Below are 11,951 nucleotides of genomic sequence, written 5' to 3' on the forward strand. Positions count from 1 at the left end.
TCAACCAAATTGTAATAACAAAGCTTTTAGATGGGATGTCCTGTAGTGGAATGGCTAAGAGCACTGCACAGGATTCAGAGACTGACTAGAGTCAAAGCCTGGCTCCCCGATCATTATCTGTCCAACCTTAGCCATACTATGTCCATAGCATACCTTCTACCCAATCTCCTGATATATGTCCTTTATCTATTTCATAAGAGCTTTTAGTAACTCAGCAACTTTCGCTCACCCAGTATTCATACTTGATGATTAAAACATAAGAGCTGGAAAGGGTGTGAAGAAAAGGGAACCCTCCTACACTGCTGGTGGGAATGCCATTATAGAAAACAGTATAGAGATTTCTCAAAAAACTAGAAACAGACTTACCATATGATCCAGAAATCCCACTTCTGGATATATATCTGGAGGGAACTCTAATGCAAAAAGATACATGCACCCCAATGTTCATAGCAGCATTATATACAATAGCCAAGACATGGAAGAAAACCTAAATGTCCACTAACAGATAACTGGATAAAGAAGTTGTGGTATATTTATACAATGGAATACTACTCTGCCATAAAAAAGAATAAAATAATGCCATCTGAAGCAACATGGATGGACCTACAGACCATCATTCTAAGTGAGGTAAGCCAGAAAGAGAAAGAAAAATACCATATGGTATCACTCATATGTGGAATCTGAAAAAAAAGGACACTATGAATTCATCTACAAAACAGAAATAGATTCAAAGACTTAGTAAACAATCTTATGGTTACCAGGGAAAGGGGGTGGGATGGCATAAATTTAGGAATTTGAGATTTACAAATGTTAGCCACTATATATAAAAATAGATTTTCTTTTAAAGTTTCTTTTGTGTAGCACAGGAAAGTATGTTCAATATCTCGTAATAATGTTTAATGGAAAAAAATATGAAAACAAATATATGTATGTATATGCATCACTGGGACATTGTGCTGTACACCAGAAATTGACACACTGTAATTGTACTTCAATAAATAAAATAAAATAAATGTACTTTTCACATTAAAAAAAATAAGAGCTTCCATATTAGCTTGGAACTTTATTTTCTGGACCAAGAAAAAGAAGAGTATAGATATTTTTAATAGAATGCTAGGAAAAAATTCATTAACTCTTCCCCTTCTACCTCTACTTTCACCCTCCTCATTTCTTCTTGCTTCTTGCTGTCTCTCTCATTCTCTCTGTCTCTGTCTTTCTTTCTGTCTCTCTCTTACAAACACACTATCTTAGATGATATATATATGCATCATTTTTCAAAGTGCCTTGCTGGAATAAAACTATTTCTAGATAAATTAAGCCATATTCAATATCTAGACTCAATTCAATCTAGGATTGGTGGAAACTAAGTATGCACCTGAGGCTAATCAAGCTGCTGAAGTGATTTATAGAGGTACTTCAGTTAAGACCCTAAGCTCCCTCCCATAAAGGCAGGCAGCCTTGGGGCTACTACCCAAAATTAGAAATGACAGGATGAAAATCTCATACAAGGAAATCTGTAAAACTTCCTATTTGAGCTCCAGGTATAAACATAACATCAAATGTTCTCCCAGATATGGATTTAAGACAGGATTTTGTTAATCCTAAAATATCATGGCATTCCTATGAGCCTAATATTCTTGTATGTTGAGCTAAAATGATACTTACAGATTAAATTCTTTTTTTTTGAGAATGATGTTTTATTTGGGGCATTACAGAGGACTTAAGCCTGGGACACGGCCTCTCAGATAGCTCTGAGGGACTGTTCTGCTGAATTAAATTCTTTAAATAAATTATGTTGTAGTTGAAGATCAGATATATTCAAAGGGCACACTGATAAATATTAAAAGTTTAAAAACTTTTTATTGAAAGAAATCTTAAAATGCTAAAGATGTGAATCAAGTAAGTGTTTAAAAATGTTGACAGAGGGTGGAAGGAAGGACAGAAGAGACTCAACTCAAGTTTATACCAATAATTATAATGCCGAACATTTGTTTAAGCACATTACATAGATTATCTACTTTGATCTTTACAATAAGTCTGTGTTGGGGTAAACAATCTTAGCATCCACAATTTGCAGATAAGACAGCTGAGACTGAGATGAATAAACAAACTCATCTGAAGTCACCTAGCTAGGAAGAGATGGCTCTGAGATCCAAACCTGTGCATACTTATCCCAGAGCTTATGAGCTCAGGTTTGGATTCCTAGGTTGGAGGAGGTGCTCAAGCCATGCACATCATAGAAGACATGGAGTCAGTGAAGCTTAAGCTTCATTACCTTTGCCATACTGCCCTTCAATGTACCTATAAATGTGCTTATTGATCATATATGCACCTCCTCCTCCACTTCTGTCCACAGAGCTAACATTTAAAAAGGTGTTCTTGATCCATCTCTTCCTCTATTTGGTATCTCTCCATAACCTCTTATACCTGTCTTCACTGTCTTCCTCTCCAATGGCTTTCTCTTAAATTACAAAATGTGAAAGCCACTGCCATCACTGGGGTAAACATGCTTGTCTCTCTATTGACTACATAATCTCTTGATTTCTGTTATAAACAAATGTCATGAAATAATATCCTGCATTTATTTTCTCTAATTTCTCACTACCCACTGATCCTCAACCCTTCATCTTGCTCCAGCATTCATAGGTCCTCTAAAATTGCTCCCTAATAAAATCCCTAATAGAATTGTCCCTAACAAAAACCTTCTATCTGCTTGCATAGTGCAATAGACTTCAGATCTTATTTCACTTGACTCTCTAAGATATTTGACATCATTGTCAACTTATTCCTCCTTGATATTGTCACCTCTTCCCTTCAATGATACCTGTTTCTTCTCTTCTCTGCCTCCTAAGCTGGACAGTCTTCTCAAATATTGGAGCCTCTAGTGTTCTATTCTTAAATTTCTTTTCCTACTCAATGGGTTCTGCATGGATGACCTCTTTCTTATGACATTTCCAAGTCTGAACTTGCCCTTTCATACTAATATAACACTGTATGACAACAGTTATAGAAAAAAATGTTAGTTCCTAACAAAGACAGATCTTACTAAGCAAACAATGTAACCCATTTCAAAAGCTTACTATCAATACTCCACTCATACAGCCCTTTAAAAATGGCTATCTTCTCTACCTTTTCCTTACCCTGTTAAGTATCAAAGGTGCCTACTCTTCTACCTGACTTTGTTGAGGGTCTTCCTCCAATGATTACATCAAAGCAAAATTCCTGAAGGGAGCAGATGCCTGAGATATGTATAAAAGAAAGCCTGTGATTTTCATCTACTAAGAACCTTAGGTGTAGTAGTCCAGTTTCTGTTTTGACTACGTAGTTCTTAGGAAAAAACAAAAATCTTATTTTGAACTCTGAACCTGTGTCTTTTTTGCACAACCAAAATCTGTTTCTCTTTCATATGCGTTTAGTTATTTCTTGTAATTTGTGCCCCTTTCCTTTGTTCTAGTCTCTTGTTTTTTATGCCTACATTTTCTCTTTTATATGTTGCTATGTCCCCTACCCCTATAACTTACCCATGATAACTTAGTCATTTTGCAAAATGCATTACACACATTATCCCACATAATCTTCTTACCTATCCCGTGAGCTACACATTATTATTTTCAATTTACAGATAAGTAAATCTAGGCTTACACAGGTAAGTGACTGGTTCAAAATCTCACAGCCAACAGTACAGCCATATGTGCTGCTGGGTCCAGATGTACCCAGATCTGCACAGCTCTAAAACACAAAAAAGTGGGAGATCAGGGAAAGAGTTAAGAATAAAGTTAACTCATACCTTTTTTACAAAGGGGAGGGGACTGAAAAAAAAAAGATGTACATTTTACATGAATGAACACAGAAACTTGTTAAATATCATACAAATAGAGTTACCCAAGGAAAATGTTTCCATTTCCACTTCTACTCTGGGGTATAGGAGGAATATGTTTTTCTCTTTTCCTTAGAACCCTTACTCTGCAGGATCAGAATGAATAGACAGTGACATATACGTGAAAAAGTGGATCAAGATGTGCTTCTAACTGCATTCTTGTGGTTGGCATAAAATTCTGTAGCATAGTCATGTCTTACGAGCCACCTCATGGGATCAAACAGTGAGGCAAGCTCACTTCAAAATTCTGTATCCAGAGACCCACAGTGTTCTGTATTGGAGCATACTGGTGAGTTCCTTTGTATCCAACCTTAGCTGCTGCTTCACCACAGCAACAGGGACCTGCTGATGGTCTTCGTCAAGCTCACTCTGTGGACACCACAACTAGCAGAGCCCTCACCTAGAATCATTCAGGTGTCCAGTTCATACAGACATCTAGACAATTGGATGAAGAAGTAGTGATCAGAACTCTTTGGTGAGCTGCATAACCACCAAATGCTACAACACTTCTTAAAACGGGCTCAAATATGTTTTAGGAGGTTACAGGTTTGTCTTTGCAATTCATTTTTTCTATTGAAACATAGTCAGTTTACAATGTCTGGTTTACAATACACCAATTTCTGGTGTACAGTCATACATAAACATACATATATTCTTTTGCATTATAGATTACTACTTATTGTTTATCTATTTTATGTATAGTAGTTAGTACCTGCAAATCTCAAACTCCCAATTTTACCCTTCCCACTCCCTTTCCTCCCTGGTAACCATAAGTTTGTTTTCTATGACTGTGAGTTTGTTTCTGTTTTGTAAATATGTTCATTTGTGTCTTTTTTTTTTAAGATTCCACATATGAGTGATATCATATGGTATTTTTCTTTCTCTTTCTGGCTTATTTCACTTAGAATGAAGATAACCAGAAACATCCATCTTGCTGCAAATGGCATTATTTTACTCTTTTTTATGGTTGAGTATGCAATTTATTTTAAATTACATGATAAAGCCAATCTAAGATACAAACTTACATGGAATTCCAATGTACTTATGAATCATAATGCCATAAGTATTTGAATGCTTATTACATTTCAAGAACTTCAGATACATCACCTTGTTCCATCATCTCAACACTTCCATGTGGCTGATATTACTGTATACCCATTCCACAGTAGGAAATCCAAGCTCTGAGATGTTTGGTATCTTTCCTAATCACTAGTTGGTAGGTGGGAGAGTCACAAACATGTACTCCAGTCATTTGATTAAAGAGGCAGAATGATATCGTAATTTAAAAAGCAGGATTCTGGACCCAGATTGCTTATACAAAAATCCCAGCTCTGCCACACACTAACTGTATAACCTTGGTTAAACTACTATGCCTCAGTTTGTTCATCTGTAAGATGGGGATCATCATAGTACCTAACTCATCATACTACTATTTTATGTTATTGTTATTATAAGGACTGGATTAGTTGATATACACAAAGTACAGTGTCTGGCATATAAACTATACAAGCACTACCAATTATTATTGATTCCAAATCCACTGATGTTTTATTTTTACCCTACCCTCAATCCCCGCGCATATGCACGCCCGTGTATTTCTGGAATGGAGGTGGACGGTAAGACTGAGAGAGGAGAGGACTGGAGATGGCAGCAGAGAGCTTCTAGCAGATCTGTGTAGTCTCTGACCTAATTGATGACTAAATGAAACTCGTGCAGCTCTGAAGGCAGAAGAGTAAGGAAGCTCTAAGGTCTGCAGCACTGTTTGGGGGCTGAATCAGTATAACGTTTTCTCTCAGCCAGGAAATAGATGGAGATTTCAACTTGCATGGTGTAATTCTTTGCTGAGGCTACTCAATCCATTCACAGTTGATCAAAATGAGACTCCAGAAGCTCTGAAAAACTAATTACAATTCAGGTCATAAAGTCAATTTTCTGACTTCCTAAGCTTATTATCTGTGACCTAACTTGAACACTTTACCCACTTGTGTATATACAGAAATATGTGTCTATATTACTGATGATTTTAGGTTATGTACCTAAAACTGAATTAAGAAAAAGGATTTAACATTTTAAGCCCATCATGTATATTTCTAAACTGCTTTCTAGAAAAGTTGTGCCATTCACAATGGTTCAGCCACTCCTACCAACCACTAAGTATCATGATTCAAAACGGAGAAATCTTTGCTAGAGTTAAAGGAGGAAATGCCATCTGGTTGATTTAACTTGTGTTTCTTTATTACTACTGAGATCAATTTTTTTCTATCTGGAAACTATTTGTATTATTTATTTTAGCAGGATTTTATGTCTTTATCACTTTTTCTGTTGGAAGATTCTGCTTTATTTAATAATTTATGCAAGATCTTTATATAGTATAACCAAGAATAATGTTATTCTTGGTTAGTTTAGTAGAAAATGCTCTTCCAGTAAGTTATTTGCCTATTAATTTACTTACTTTTTAAGTGGTTTTTAAGAGAAGTTTGGAAGACTTCTCATAAAAATTCAGAAATTATTTTATGCTTTCCTATATCAAACTGAGGTATTTAAGAAAAATATCACTTATTTATTTTCTTTTGGTTAAAATATGTATTTCTTACCTAGGAATATACAGGAATGTAAGTCTTACCAGAACACCAGCTCTTCGAAAAAACAGACCTGACCTACTCACTCACCATTTTGTCCCCAGCACTTATAACTGTTTCTGGCACATAGTAGGTGTTCTATTTGTTGTACAATTAAGTGCATCGTTATCTTGCAATCTGCATAAAACCAGCAACTCAGACTCCCAAAGGCTTTCCAGGAATAAAAGATAACTATTGCTAACATGCAAGTTCCACAGTGACAATGCCTAGTTTTCTGGCTGAAGTATGTTTCATTATCAGAGTATTAGAATGTATAAGCTTGGAGATTTTTTTCTTTGTATCTCTAATTTTTTCACAATGTAGATAAATGAAAATTCTGCATGTCACCTGAGATTTGCCTGATTAAAAAAATTCAAAAATAACCAGTCAGAATGACCATCATTCAAAAGTCCACAAATGATGAATGCCGGAGAGGGTGCAGAGAAAAGGGAACCCTCCTACACTGTTGGTGAGACTGCAGTTTGATGCAGCCGTTGTGGAAAACAGTATGGAGATTCCTCAAAAGACTAAAAACAGACATACCATATGATCCAGCAATCCCACTCCTGGGCATATATTCAGAGAGAACTCTAATTCAGAAAGACACCCGCACCCCAATGTTCATAGCAGCACTATTTACAATAGCCAAGACATGGAAGAAACCTAAATGTCCATCAACAGGTGACTGGATAAAGAAGCTGCGGTATATTTATACAATGGAATACTATTCAACCATAAAAAATGAAAAAGTAATGCCATTTGCAGCAACATGGATGGCCCTGGAAAATGTCATCCTAAGTGAAGTAAGCCAGAAAGAGAAAGAAAAATACCATAAGATATCACTCATATGTGGAATCTAAAAAAAAGACAAATGAACTTATATATAAAACAAAAACAGACTCAACGACATAGAATACAGACTTGTGGCTGCCAGCAGGGAGGAGTATGGGAAGGGGTAAACTGGGAGTTTGAGATTTGCAGATACTGACTGGTATATATAAAACAAATAAACAAGTTTATACTGTATAGCACAGGGGAATATATTCAATATCTTGTAATAGTTCATGGGAACAAGAATATGAAAATGAATATATGTATACTCATGTATGACTGAAGAATTGTGCTGTACACCAGAAACTGACACAACATTGCAAACTGACTATACCTCAATTAAAAAAAAAAATATATATATACCTCTCCTTCCAGTTGGTCTCCACTGTCACCACTCCACTAAGCCTGTATCATCCTAACCTGGACTCCTACAATGACCTCTCAATTGTCCCCTGCTTCTTCTTTTGACCTCTTCCTATATCTTTCCCTATACAGCCTAAAGCATGAGCATCTTAAACCCAACCTGATTATGATATTCCCTTATTAAAAATCTTTCATTGCTTCCTACTGTTTTTAGGATAAAATGTAAAATCCAAAGCTCCACATGATCTGGTAGAGCCCTCTTTAGGAAAACCCACCCCACCTCCCCAGTCCATCCTCACTGTGCTCAGCCACACCAGCTTCATTTCAGTTCCCTGAACAGGCCTGGTCCATTCCACCTGGAGCCTCCCTACTATCTGCTGCATCTACCCAGAGGCTCTTGTATACCCCCACCTACCCAGCCAGCTCCCAGTCATCTGGCCACTTCCTCTGGCCACAGGAAGTGGCCAGATGTATTACCTTCTCTGATGATCCACCCCTTCCCCAGGCTACACTAGGTCTTAGACTCTTCCAGCACCTGTGCTTATAGTGTTCTTCACAGTTACCAATTATATTTACTTGTGTAATTCTTTTTTTTACCTCTCTCTCCCCACCTAGATAGTAAGCTCATGGACACAGGGCTTGGTCTGTTTTGCTCATCACTGTATCTCTACCACCTAATAGAGCCTGGCACCCATTTGGCACTCAACAAATACAGGCTGAGTAAATGAATGAATGAAAACAGTTCAAGGCCATCCTCTCCCAGGAAGACTTCCTCACTTATACCCAGGCCACAGGGATTATTCCCTTTTTGAATATCCAAGAGAATGCTTGTTCATGAAACTTTATTTTGTCCTGGATGATGTATAATGCTGTAATTCATAATATTTCTGGTTTTTATTTTTCTAACTTGATTCTTTTCTTGGAGGGTTGGATCTGGCCTCTAGCTACTTCCAAAACGCAATTTCTGTCAATGTTCCCCTCACTGCCCTATCTGTGCACTGGCCTCATAGCTGGTTCTCAAACACTCTTGGCTCACCCTTCTCAGAGACTTTGCATTCACTGTTCTCATTTGGAACACTCCTCCCCCAAATACTCAAATGATTCCTTTCCAGTTCATTCAGCCTCTACTCAAAGGTCATCTCCACAGATAGATTTTGCCTCCCCTCTAATAACTAATCCTGCTTGATTTTTCTCCCTAATTCTCATCACTACTTCCCATTACAATACAAATTTACACACTTGTCTATTATCTGGCTCCCTCACTAGAACTACAGGCTATGAAGATATGAAAATATGTCTGATTCGCACCAGACTCCTGACAGTACCTGGAACACAGCATTTATTCTATACATGGCATGTAAATACATATTAAATGACAATACCAGCTCCAGGGACGGTCCAAAGCTCCAGCTCAGATCAATACAAGCATGAGTAGATTTCAGCTGCCTTAAGAAGCTAATCCTGAATCCTTTACTTCAGGATCCTACTCATGGAAGGAGGTAGGCATTCCTTAATTGATGGATTGCTTCTGATATAAAGAGGCAATTGAAGGAAAGGAAAAAGTTGATGAAAAAGAAGGTGCAGGACAGCAGAAGAGAGAAGTCAACTGAACTGGATGAAAAGGGAAAATATTATAATTATAAGGATTTGAAATCCTTTCAGCAGGTACCTGACAACCATAAAGTCACAGTTCTGAGTTGTTCTTCCCTTTGATAAATGTGGTTCTGAATGAAATGTAACCTCTCTGTGCTGGCAAACCATCTCAGTGCTCATGTAATTTGATGAGCTATGTAAAGATATATCTTACATACCTCATCTCAGAAGAAACTGAAAAAACAAAAAAGAATAAAAAGAGAAATATAACTATAAATAATAATAACAAAAGAAATTAGATGCTGATGTGGGGAAAATATTTATAAAAGTCTCACAATGGAAGTGAGAAAATACTTCCTCTGTTAAACATAACTGATACTACATCATAAATGGGCTAATCTGTCCAGAGCTCCAAAAAGGAAAAGAGATTGAGATGTTTCCACACTGAAAACCACCCAAAAATCTATAACTTCAGATTTGTATACATACAAAAATACAAATAAGTTGTGGGTGATAAGGCCTTATTACAACACAGCAGTAGGAATTGTGGTGGACTGGAATGGGTGGGAGGTTTTCTGTTGTCTGATTGTCTAATTCAGAAAGCAAGCCCTGAAACAGTTCCTCCTCTGTACTTGATCACCTGATGTGAGATTAGAATTATGCTGGAAGTTTAATATTCAGTTCTTGGCGAGATAATAGCCATGTCTATAAAAGTATCAAGTACAGTTTCAGAATCTATAACTATCTGAAACAGGCCTTCTTCTATCACTAGCCATTTAACTAACTTATATAACCAAAAATTAACTCTTCTCAGAAACAAAGTTTTAAAATCCCATTTTCTTCCTTGATAAACTAAAAATCCAGGCTATAGAAACCTCAAAATAAAACTGAGAAAAAAATTGTCTTTGTTAATATGAGGTTGATATTTACAACAAATCAAGACCTGGAAAAGAAAAATACTATGTATATATTCAAATCGTAACTAAAGAAAATGTAGGGTATGGGGAACAAAAGTAGAGAAAGCATTATATTGAATATGACTGGCATCTATGCACTTGTCTTCTCATTCATCTTTTTCTCTGAATAACCTAACCATCAATTAGTAAAAAATAATAGCATACGTTAATTATTTTAACTACCTTCCCAACAAATATTTAGTGTAAACTAGAAAACTCTTTTTTTTTTTCCAACTCAAAACACATAATTTTACCTCTGGTCTAATTAGAGAAGCCCATGCAATTGGATGCACAGTCTTTTTCATCAGTACCTGGAGCTCCAAAATTTTCTCAGTCTATGTCTTCTCTCTTTCCCGCTTCTCCCTTGCTAAAATGAAATGTTAACTGGGCCAAAGAAAGAGGAAAGAATATCTCTGATATTTTTAATAAGCTATGAAATTTTGCTTAGAAATGACCTTTATAATCCCAACCATGATTTGAAAGAGTGGAATGCAGAATAATGAAAAAATATATTAGTGTTAAATCCTGAAAAAAATACATTGGTGATTATGTTATTATTTTATGAATTAGATCCTCTTAAGTAGAATTTAGCATTTTCATCCTGGAGATTTATGTCACTGTGAATTCTTGAAAGGAAAATCAGGATTAGGATATCTGAAAGATATTTACAGTTCTATCACAATGTGCATAAGCTTAAGTGAGTTCAAATTTCATGATCGTCTGGTTGTTTATTTTATAACTAATGTTTGCAAGATTTTGCTATGCACTGTATTAGTCCTTTTGGGCTGCTATAACAAAATACCACACACTGGGTGGCTTAAACAATGAAAATTTATATCTCCAGTTCTAGAGGCTGAGAAGTCTAAAACAAAGGTGCTGGCAAGATAGGTTTCATTCTGAGGTCTCTTCTCTTGGCTTGTAGTCTACTGCCACCTTGCCATGTGTTCACATGACCTCTTTGTGCATACCTGGAGAGAGAGAGAGCAAGAGCTCTGAAATCTCCTCTTAATCCCATCAGACCAGGCCCTATCCTCATGACCTCATCTAATCCTAATGAGATAAAAGACTAATAGTCTATTTCCTCCCAAAGTCTCCATCTCTAAATACTACTACATTGAGGGTAAGGGCTTCAACAAATAAGTCTGGGGAATGCAAACATTCAATCCATAATGTGCACCATGAGGCACATATACTATCTTGTTCTTCCAGTCACTATGTAATATATATTCTAAGAATACAAAATCCATGGTCCAAATAATTTAGATTACCAAAAATATATATATATATAAATGTCTAGTCCAGTTCTTTCATACAGTTTAGTAAACACTGATTAATGATGAATACCATATATTCATTTTGCAGTTGTCACACAAGAGAACCACAGAAGTGAAGTTTTGCTCCAGGTCAAAAGGCTGGCTGGTGACAAGGTCAGGTCTGCTGATAACTAGTCCAGTGCTCCTTCCAATATACCACACCATCCCTCATTGGCATGAATGCATTTCTTGTATTGTTTGTTTTTATGAGGGGGAGGTAATTAGTTTATTCATTTATTTCTGCTTGGAGGAGGTACTGGGGATTGAACCCAGGACCTCTTGCATGCTGAGCATATGCTCTACCACTTGAGCTATACCCTTTCCCCCATGAATGCATTTCTAAACATCAGTCAGTAGAACACAGTATCCCAAGACACTACAGAGGGTTACACTGGCAGAC

At 36.6% G+C, this 11,951-nt stretch overlaps 1 long non-coding RNA gene across 1 annotated transcript; it reads left to right on the forward strand.

Annotated features, from left to right (window-relative positions):
• The first annotated feature begins 4,204 nt into the window (after positions 1 to 4,204).
• LOC140700444 (uncharacterized) lies at positions 4,205 to 11,732 on the forward strand. The gene is made up of 2 exons (XR_012078836.1): positions 4,205 to 4,352; positions 11,601 to 11,732. It is a non-coding gene; the product is annotated as an uncharacterized lncRNA (long non-coding RNA).
• Positions 11,733 to 11,951: the final 219 nt, after the last annotated feature.

The sequence above is a fragment of the Vicugna pacos genome, chromosome 12 (genome assembly GCF_048564905.1).
Source record: "Vicugna pacos chromosome 12, VicPac4, whole genome shotgun sequence".
Classification (NCBI taxonomy): Eukaryota; Metazoa; Chordata; class Mammalia; order Artiodactyla; family Camelidae; genus Vicugna; species Vicugna pacos.